Below are 10568 nucleotides of genomic sequence, written 5' to 3'. Positions count from 1 at the left end.
CAGGGCATGAGAGCATTCAGGAGGGGCCACTGGGCAGCTTGGCTCTTGTGAGAGAGGAGCCAGCAAAGAGCCTGGAGGGACAGCCCACTGGGGAGCACGACTCACTGACACCCTTGGTTGGGCCTCTGGCTTATGCAGCTCCTGCTTCCCGGCTCCTTCTCCCACAATAACCACCGGCATTGGACCAAGTTCCAGGCTGCAATGCAGGGCCTCTGTTGCACTCACCTGGCAGAAAAAAAGTTAAAAGAATCTTCTTTCTCCTTAGTCAGCCCGTGGCCTTGACCTGCAGGGCACCCACCACAGGAGTCTCCGAGGAGACAGAGGCATGGTGTCCAAACATGAATGGCTTATTTTTAGACTAATCCACCCTCACACCCTGGCCTCACTCCAGGGGGAAAGATGGCGTTGCCTCTGACCCAACTCCCCAGAGTGACTCCATCCAGTTTGAGTATCAATGTAGCTTCCCACCACTGATGTGAGCTGAGGACAGTCCTTCAGGACCCAAGACAGTCCTTCAAAAAAAGCTCTGTAGTTGTTCCAAATCATCACGGGCCTATGTTAAGACTGCTTCTAGAAAGAAAACACCCATCCCTTAACAGCCTGTGCTTTGAAACAGAGTGCAGAGCCTTCTGCACCAAGCTTCGGGGTCCCCATTTTCCCAGCAGACACGTACATGACAATTGACCCTCCTCTTTGGTTTCTCAGCCCATCTCCACCATCACGAGTCCAAGGAAACTGGGCGGCTGCCTTCTTCCTCCTCCCCACCACCACATGGTGGGCAAAGGGCCCCAGGCCTGCAGCCCTGGGGCTCAGGCCCCACATTCCACTACATCCAGTGGCCTAGAGAAACCAAGCAAGGAATTGTGTCCTTTCAGTAAAGACACCAGCACCCACGTCCTGCTGTGATTCACTAGGTGAGTTTGACAGAGGATCATCCAGGTCAGGAAAAAGAGTGCTGAGTGCTGATGCCTTGCTGAGAGGACCGCTCACCCCGGTGGGTGTGCAGGGAGTAGGGTGGAGAATATGAGAGTAGGAGATGTTTCCTGCCCAAGGTCAGTGTTTCCAACATCCCAGAGGTATCAAGGACACAGCTGTTTCTCCCAGTTGTCAGTTGTCCCTGTGTGATTGGAGTTGCAGGTGTCAGTTGTCTCAAAGCAAAGAGAGCCCGGGGCCTGCATGTATCCAAAGGTTTGGGAAGAAGCAGCCTCTGTTCTTCTGGGTTGGCACCTGGGTTTGTCATTTGCTCTGTCTCCCACATTCTGCCTGCTCCATCCCAACCAACATGAGCAGCCTGGTCAAGTTCATGAGCAACATGAACAAGCCAAGGCCTCTCTGGGTGAGGTCAAGAGCTTGGGCTCCCCCTTATTTTGTTAGTAGGTAGCATGCATCAGCCTTTATTCACACCCTATAAAGTTGCAGCCTTTAAGGTTCGTCTCCTCCACACCTGTAATCCTGCACCAGAGTAAACTGCTGTATAGAATGGGCCCTCCAGCAGGTGGTAGCTGTAGGTCACAGCATCCTCGTGACCCCCACCCACCCAGGCGGGGCTGCCAATAACAGGTGTGCTTGATCCCCAGGATGCTCTGGGACATGGAACTGTTGACTGAGGCTTCCCTGAGCTCATAAGGTTAAGGGACTTCTTCACAATGAAAACAAACAGTAGAACCCTCTGGATCTTGCCCTCGGTCCACTCCATTACCTTTGTTCTCATTTAGGTCAGACTGTTTGGCTCTGCAATCTGTCTTTCAGATCATCAGTTGTACTATTCGAATGGGCAAGACTCTCCATCCCCTTGGCACAGTGAGGGGTTCCTTGCCTAGGAATTGTTAGGCATCCCTGGAACCATCTCACATCAGGGGATGTCATCCCACTATGGAGTCCAGGGTTTCTCCTGGCCTCTCTCTGGTTGTTCAAATGACCCAAGACAATCCTTCAAGTGACTTCTCTTCTTTAAGACTTAATTTCCTTATCTGTCCAAATGGAAGAGTTGGAGTAAATATTTGCTACATTTTATTCCAGCTCTAACATACAGAAAGTCTGTGATTATCTTGATTTTCACATTTGCAGACAAGACCTGGTGCTACTCAGCTTCCATAAATGGCCGTACTAAAGCCCTCAAAACCATCCCTGACCCATGCCTGGTGGTCTTCAGCTCTCAGTCATAATTTGCACTTGAACCTCACCACTCCTCAGTGATATGGACAGCACCTATGTTATGACCATCCCCTGGAAATTAAAAACAATTGGCTATAGAGACACAGACAGCTAACAAGTAGCAGAGTAGGCTCTATGCCCCCAACACCAAGTCCAGGGCTTCATTCAGCAGCTCCGAGCCTCCCCAGTGTGTGTCTACATGGCTGTGAACAACACTGGCCAAGGGTGGCACCTCAACTCGCTGCAGTCAGTGGGCGTTCACATGGACCTGCTGAATTGGAGAAAGAGAACAAGAACTAGAAAAACAACCTGTTTCTTCCTCCATTTTGGCTAACAGAGGGTCAGCCAGATTTTCTTAAAACTCTGAAAACATCTGACAACCTCCAAATTAAGCTCAGTTCTCTCTGTTCCTTTCTTCCTTCTCAGTCGGGATCTGATGGATGCAGTTCCCAATTCTGATACGTATGGGCTGTCCATTTCGGTCAGATATGCAGAGTCTAAAATTCACAAAGGAGGCTGAGATCACTTCCCACACTCCCATGCCCACCCAACAAAGGGCGAAGGAACAGCAATAGTGTAAACCATTGTTGGATTTAAATTGGGGCTCCCCTTAGCCCCTCAGGCACATGTCACAATGGCCAGAATCAGGAAAAAGGGAACATCTTCTCCATGGCTCCCACAAGCCAGCGCACACTGAGGGTGTGGTGTGGGAGAATGGAGGTATCTTTGTCTTGTCAGAGTTAGAAACTGCCCAGGACATCAGCATGCATCGCCCATCCTTCATCTGCAGGTCCCTCGGTCTCTGCAGTGACTCAAACTCGCAAAGACACAGCCTTCTCAAAACATTTACATTTTTGCCAGGCAAAGGTCCATGTGGCTTTGAAACCCAAAGTATACAGGTTTTCATGGAAAGATTAAAAAAAGATCCTGGTCATTTCATGACAAATTAACCAGTCCTGCCAAATGTCACTTAAAGAATAAAAGAATCCTTGCTCTGCCCACATGGGCTTTCTTTCTGGGATCCTACATACCAGTTGTATACCTGCACTGACAATTTTTTTATTAGAGCTTAATTAAAAGGAAATAAGAGAACAATGTCAATCTTAGTCCTCCATTTCTGAAAAGTGCAAAAAGAGGTCCCCAAAGGTTTGAAACAGACCTGCAAAACTTGACAATGGGACCAAGACTCATCAAAGGGTGCTGTGAAGTTAAACTGAAGATATTAAGGAGAATGTTCTCCCACTTGAATTTGGCTTCAGAAACATTTTCTCCTATTCTAGAGCTGAAAGCACATGCACACTACTTTGCCCCCAATAAATTACTTATTCTGTCCTTCATGTGCCAGAGGAACAATCCTCAGTGTTTCTACTCATTAAATACTTTGGCCAGAAGTCTGAATTCATTCATTGAAAGCATATTTATCTATTCACAGTTCTACCCATTTTGTTAAATTGGTAAGTCAGAACAAAGCATGTACATTTAATACACATGTACACATCAGTGAATACAATACTTTTATACTGTTAAACCTGACCTTGAAATATTATTAGAATTTTTTTTTACCAGAGGGAAGACCTGTGAAATTCTATTGGGGTTTTCATTATTGAACACAGGACCAACAGTAAGACAGGTCCGCTCAGGTGAATGAGGAGGAGGCTGGAACTGGAACAGAAGTGGGATGGGATGGAGGGGATAAGAGGCTCTGAACCAGTCACACATCATGGCAGTACACAGACCCCACCACCTACAGCTGGAATGGATATTTGGTGAAGGGTCAAGGTCAGGAAATTTTATTTAATCTTGAATTAGAATATGCTACCAGTACTTCTCAAGACCTACCAAGAAGTGGCATCCATCTGCCAATGTGAATTATGAATATCTGAGTGGTCCCTGAAGGGAAGAGGAGAAAGGAATGTCTAAATAGATCTAAGAGGCCCCAAGAAACAAGCCCAAAGTACAGCCCTATTCCTATAGGACTATTGCCCCAGCAGTTTTGAGATTGCCCCTGAGGACATTTTGTTGGCTATCCTCAACAATGGAATAAAGAATAAATGCTTGGTGGATTTGATCTATAGAGGCAACCAAGAGATGGCAATAAAGTATAGAGATTAAGAACCAGGTTCTCTCTGAGCAGGGCAACTTATTCCAGATCACCTTCCTGGAATAAGGTCATCCTAAGGTGCCTACTCCAGTCTGTGGATGGCAGCATCATTTCCTCTCACATTCCATTGGTGAAACCAGTCAATGCCCCACTTGATGGAAGGAGCAGCCATGCACTGTGTGAACAGACATCCACAAGCACAGCCAAAGAAAAGGACTGCCCCTGCCCTGACCAGAACTCATCCTCCAAATGGGACCAAGAGGCAGAGGAGTTGAGCAGGAAAGCACTGTGACATTTCTAAAGCTAAGGTGACACTGGCAACTGATTGGATCAGTGAGAGGACAAGCAGCCACAGTACCTCCAATGTCCCAGTGATGCATGCTTGGGTGTGTATATATGCAAACAACACACCTGCTATCGTCTTTGCCCTCTCTAGCAAGTCTGCCCAGAAATCTACTCAAGATCTCATTTACAGTCCTGGGCCACTGCTCCCCAGATAGTCTTATGGCCCTGTCTTGCTGGTTGCCCTATTGCAAACTGCTTTTCTGCCAGATACATGCAGCCCACATTGTGTTTCTCTGATCCAAACCACGCAAAGAACCAGGTGGTTACTTTACATTCTATCTGATGAATTCAACTGGTATTAAACAGACCTATCTGATTTTTCCCTGTGTGTGTACTTTCAGTTCTGTTTTTGTTGCCTATCTGGTATTACTTTTCTGGTTCATGCTGCACTTTACCCCCCATCAATTTTCTCTCCTATATTATATGTATAAAATACCTCCAAATATACACTTAAGAAAGTAACACATAAGTGGCCTCTAGGGAATGAAACTGGGTGGCTGCTGGACTGCCTAGGAGGGAGACTTCTGAACACTTTTAATGTTGAGCCACATGGGCAAATACCTAACCAAAAAGCACTTTTGAACAGAGGACTTTTAGGGCAGTGAAAATACTCTGTATATTATAGTTGTGGCTATCTGTCACCATATATTTGTCCAAACCCATAGAATGTACACCACCAAGAGAGAACTACAATGTAAACTCTGCACCTTGGGGTAAGTGTTGAGTCAATGTAGGTTCATCAGTTGTAACAAATGTACTACCCCTCTGGTGAGGGAGGTCATGGTATGGGGACAGAGGCCAATATGGGAAATCTCTGTACTTCCTTCATAATTTTTCTGTTGGCCTAAAGCTACTCTAAAAAGGAAAGTCTTTTTTAAGCTAGGAAAAAATACTTTGAAATAATAGTAATAATAAGACTAGCAGAGAGTTCCTGTTGGTGAGGAAAAGAATAGGGAAAGAGGAGCCATCTGCCCTGAGAAGTAGAATCCCAGAGAAAGAATGAGATGCTAAAATAACATTTTTAGAAACAGTTTGCAGTATAATATGAAATGTAACCACCTCCTTCCAACCTCCACCAAACAAATATTCAGTTAAAGTCTACAAACCCGTCAAAATTTCAGGAGTCAGTGACGTGAGAAGACGAGGATGCTTGTTCATTTTTGGTGGAAACATAAAATGGTGGTACAGTGGTTGTAGAAAACAGTATGACAATTCCCTAAAAAACTGAATATAGAATTCCCATATGATCCAGCAATTCCACTGGTATATACCCAAAAGAATTGGAAGGAGAGTCTAAAAGATATATTTGTACACTCATGCTCATAACGCATTTTTCACAATAGCCAAAAAGGTAGAAACAATTCAAGGATCCATCAGTGGATGAATGGGTAAACAAAATGTGGTAATCCATACAATGCGATGTTATTTCAGTCTTAAAAAAGAAGGAAATTCTGACACATGCTGCAAGGTGGATGTACCTTGAGGACATTATGCTATGTGAAATGAGCTAATCACAACAAGGTAAATATTATATGATCCACTTACAATGAAGTCCCTAGTAGTCAAATCCACAGAGACAGAAAGTATAGGAGTAGTTGCCAGGGGCTGGAGTGCAGATTGGGGGAGAATGGGAAGATATTGTTTAATGGGGACAGAGTTTCGGTTTTGCAAAATGAAAAGAGTACAGGAGAGAGATGGTGGTGAAGGTTGCACAACAGTGTGAATGTACTTAACACTTTTGAGCTGTGCAATTAGAAATAGTGGTGGTAAGTTTTCTGTTATATGTATTTTACCACTATTTTGAATATTTTTAGATTTCTTTAAAAACAGTTTGTAAGTCAGGTTGTGTGTGTATTGTGTGTTAGGTTGCATGGGGGATGGGGAGGCAAGCATGAGTGACAACATGCTAAGCTTAGATTTAAGGCAAGGCAAGATAGACCAGTAACATCTGTGTGACCTCTCTGGGCAAACCCCTTGGCCAGTAATGAGCAATACTTAGATGGTTTCTTTGGCTCCACAAATATCCTGATCCTCCTCAAAACAGTGGTGCCAACTCCTAGCACCCAGCATGGTATCACATGCTTCCTGGTAGATACAGGGAACTGCCTGCCATGGACAACATACAGTGTGTCTTCTGCCATCTTCCTTGTTGGCTTGGAGTGACATTTCCCTCAGTTCCCTCCCACAGCTGCTCAGCCATTTGCCAGCAAATATTCACAGTTGCACACCATGGGCCAGCTGCTGTGCTCAACAGCAGAGACCAGGAGGTGAGCACAGCAGAGTTATTGCCTAGAGGAGGCTCCCCCAACCCATCAGGAAAGAGACAGGCAGACCAACACTGCAAAAAAGCATGAGGCATGTAATAATGGGTGGATGTGAGGAGTCCTGGAACCACATGGTCTTGGGTAGCCAACCTTATCTGGAGGTCCTGTAAGGTGTCCCTAGAGACAGGGAGGTTATACTTCAGTTGAGATCTCAGATCCAACAGAAAGTTAAGAGCTATCCCAGTAAAAACTTGGGGAGGGATGATGAGGAATGAGGTGGGGATGGGGCATTTCAAGTGGAGAGCACATGGAGTCCTAGAAGCAAGAGAGAGCATGTCATGTTGGAGGGATGAAGCGCATGAGAATGGCAGAAGCCCAGCACACAAGGAGAAGCTGAGGGAGGCAGTAGCCCAGGCACTGAGAGCCACGCCGACTTGTTTAGGAGCAGCTAGTCACTGTGCCAAGGACAGCGGGACACAATTAATAGTGCCCAAACAAAAGAGAGCCAGAATCCCATTTGCATTTTTAAAAGACCAGTGATGGTCAATGCTGGAACTGCATTGAGTAGGAGGATTGGGAAGTTGAACGTGCAGAAACCAGTGTATTAGTTTCCTGAGGCTGCTGTAACAAATTACCACAAATTCAGTAGCTTAAAAGAAATGTATTTATTCACGTTTGTGGAGGACAGAGTTTGAAATCAGTTTCACTGGGTTGAAATCAAGCTTTTGAGAAGACCACACCCTCTCCAGAGGCTCTAAGGGAGAATCTACTCCTTGCCCCTCCCAGCTTCTGGGGGCTGCCAGCATCCATCGGCTTACATCACTCCAGTCTTTGCCTGCATCATCACAGCCCCTTCACTGTGCGTCTAAACTCTGCCTTTTTCATATAAAGACGTCTGTGACAGCATTTAAGGTCCATCAAAGTTAAACTCTTTGGCACTGTTGGTGGGAAATGGTACAGCCACTATGAAAAACAGCATGGAGGTTCCCCAAAAATAAACATAAAACTACCATACGATCCAGCAGTTGTAACTCCAGATGTATACACAAAAGAACTGAAAGTAGAGAGGTAAACAGATATTTGTAAGCCCACGTTCAGAACAGCATTATTCACAATAGCCAAGGGGTGGAAGCAACCCAAGTGTCCATTGGCAGGTGAATGGATACATAGATCCCTCCCTACAGTGGAATATTATTCACCCAGAAAAAGGAAGGAAATCCTGACACATGCTACAACATGGAAGAACCTTGGGGAATGTTAAGAGAAATAAGACAGACACAGAGGGGCAAACTGTATGATCCTACCTATATGAGGTCCCCAGATAGGCAAATTCATAGAGACAGAAAGTAGAATGGTGGTTGCCAGAGGGCTGAGTGGGGGAGCAGTGGGGGAGTGCAAAGTTTAATGGGCTCAGAGTTTCAGTTTTACCAGATGAAAAGAATTCTGGAGATGGATGGTGGTGATGGTTGCACAGCAATGGGAATGTACTTAGTGCACTGAACTGTGCACTATAAAATGATTAAAATAATAAATTTTGTGTTGCGTGTTTCACCACAATTTAACTTTTTTTAATTCTTAACTTAATCACACCTACAAAAGCTTTCCTGTATAGGTACCATCACTGATATTTTGGGACTACTATTCAGGCCATGACATCTAGTTAGAAACTACTGCAGCTGTCCAGAGAAGATATAATGGTGGTTCGGTCTAGACTTCAGGCAGTGGGGATCGATCCTCAAGCTGCTAGGAGGTGCAGGTGGTGGGACTTGGGGCAAGGGTGTGGGAAGAGCAAGCCTGGCACCCCAGTTCCTGGTTGTACAACTCACTGAACTCTGGAATGCTGGGCCCCTGGACAGAGAGCTACCTAAAACCTCACACGAAGTTCTTTGCTCCAAATAGAGAAGCCTGAGTCATGCTTGATGTCATTAGCATCAAGGGCCCCCACACCCAGAAGAGTGACTGAGGAGGACTCCCGTGAGAGTGCTGGCTCTGCCCTTAACTCGCTCTTCCTCCCCGGATCTGTTTTCTACTCTGCAGAAGTGGACAAAATCAACTGAACAAATCCACATATACTGACAGTGCACTGTTCTTCCTGCTTCACAAACAGTAATTTATTTAATCCCCAGAAAACCCTCAGAGACAGGCGCTATTGTCATTCCCATTTTATGGATGAGACCTTCAAGGCACAAAGAGGTTGTTACTTGCCCAAGGTCCACACAGCTACACAGAGGCAGAGCCTGGGTTTGAACCAAGTACTCTAGCTCCATTTTCTGCACTCTTAGCCAATACTCTGTTGCATCTCCTTTTTTAACAAGGCTCCCTCCCCAAACCAACTCCAAAGCCAACAGCAAAGATTCCAATGATTAATTCAGCTAAAGTAAGTTTCTTACTGAAAATGGTTCAGGTGATGCTCCTGATGAGCACTGAGCTATGGAGCCCCAGGGATTGAGACCCTCTCCTTACCTGTGGCTATTTGCCTCAAGATGCATCAGACTGATGAGGAGAAGAAAGTGAGGACCAGGAAGTGGCGGATCATTTATAAGATCCCTTCCTAAGCCACTAGAGCTCCTTCCTGGGAGAGGGGGAACCCCAGCAGGCATGGTGGACATGTGGACTGGTGCTGGGGAAGCATCCTGGAAGTCCCTTGGTATGGAAACAGATGGAAGCAACTAAAAGTCGGTTGAATGTGACAGAGGAGGAAAGCTGGGGAGGAGTGAGTCCAGGCCTCAGGCAGAGCAGCAAGGAAAGCCATAGACAGGGCTCAGGCACAGACAAAGTTGGGGCAAAGAGGTGAGAACTATGTGATGCCCCAGGAAAGGGCTGGGTGTTTACACCAGCTGAAGCAGGGAGCACTAGGGCAGGCAGCATGCCAGGCCGGACTGCAGATGCCAAATGACAATGCCCGCCCCATGACAGCAGGGCCATCTGGGATGAAACGACCTTCCCACTCCCAGCCTTACTCCCAGACCTCACACGGCATTTCCACCCTTAAGAGGTCCTGGATCCAGAAGCCCTGGGAGAGAAGACCCACTAGAGGAAGATGTGATGGGGAGGGTGACTCAAATAGGTCAGGACCCCTTCCCCCAGGGCTTGGAAGGGAAAATCTTCATGAAATGGAACTTTAGAATGACAACAACAAAGACTGGTGAAGACAATCACAAATGGCTGAAATGAAATGGTGGCTCCCCAAGGGCAGCTGTACCCTGCAGTATGTGTCTGCTAGACTGTCACCCAGGTCAGACTCAATTGTATCTTGTCAGCATCTTTCCCAATGAAGTTTCCCTTACTACCAAACACAAAATGTAAAGATTTGACCAGAGTAAGAGCTTTCACCTTGCAGAACGCCCACTAAAATGTTTTTGTATGTTTTATTTTTTTTTACCAGGGAAATAGGGGATGCCCAAGTTTTGGTTCCCAAGCCAGAAAGACTGTGGGTGCTTCAAATAAAGCAGGGGGTTTTAGTATACTCCCCATGGGGACTCTGGGGGTCCACCTCACCCTTGGTGCCTCCACAGCCCCTCCCCACCTGCACCCTGGCCTTTTCTTCTCTCACCTCTCCGACCAGTCTGTGTGTCTTGCAGTCAGCCTGCCTCTCCTCTGCTCCCCCACTCACACAGAGGGCCTACTTACAGAGAGTTCCCACCTCTCTCACCCAAGGTCAAGGCTTTGAACCGTACTCTGTCTCAAAATCTCCTAAGGAATTA

This window comes from Manis javanica, chromosome 7, assembly GCF_040802235.1.
Source record: "Manis javanica isolate MJ-LG chromosome 7, MJ_LKY, whole genome shotgun sequence".
NCBI classification, from domain to species: Eukaryota; Metazoa; Chordata; class Mammalia; order Pholidota; family Manidae; genus Manis; species Manis javanica.
Note: the sequence above shows the minus strand (reverse complement) of the source record.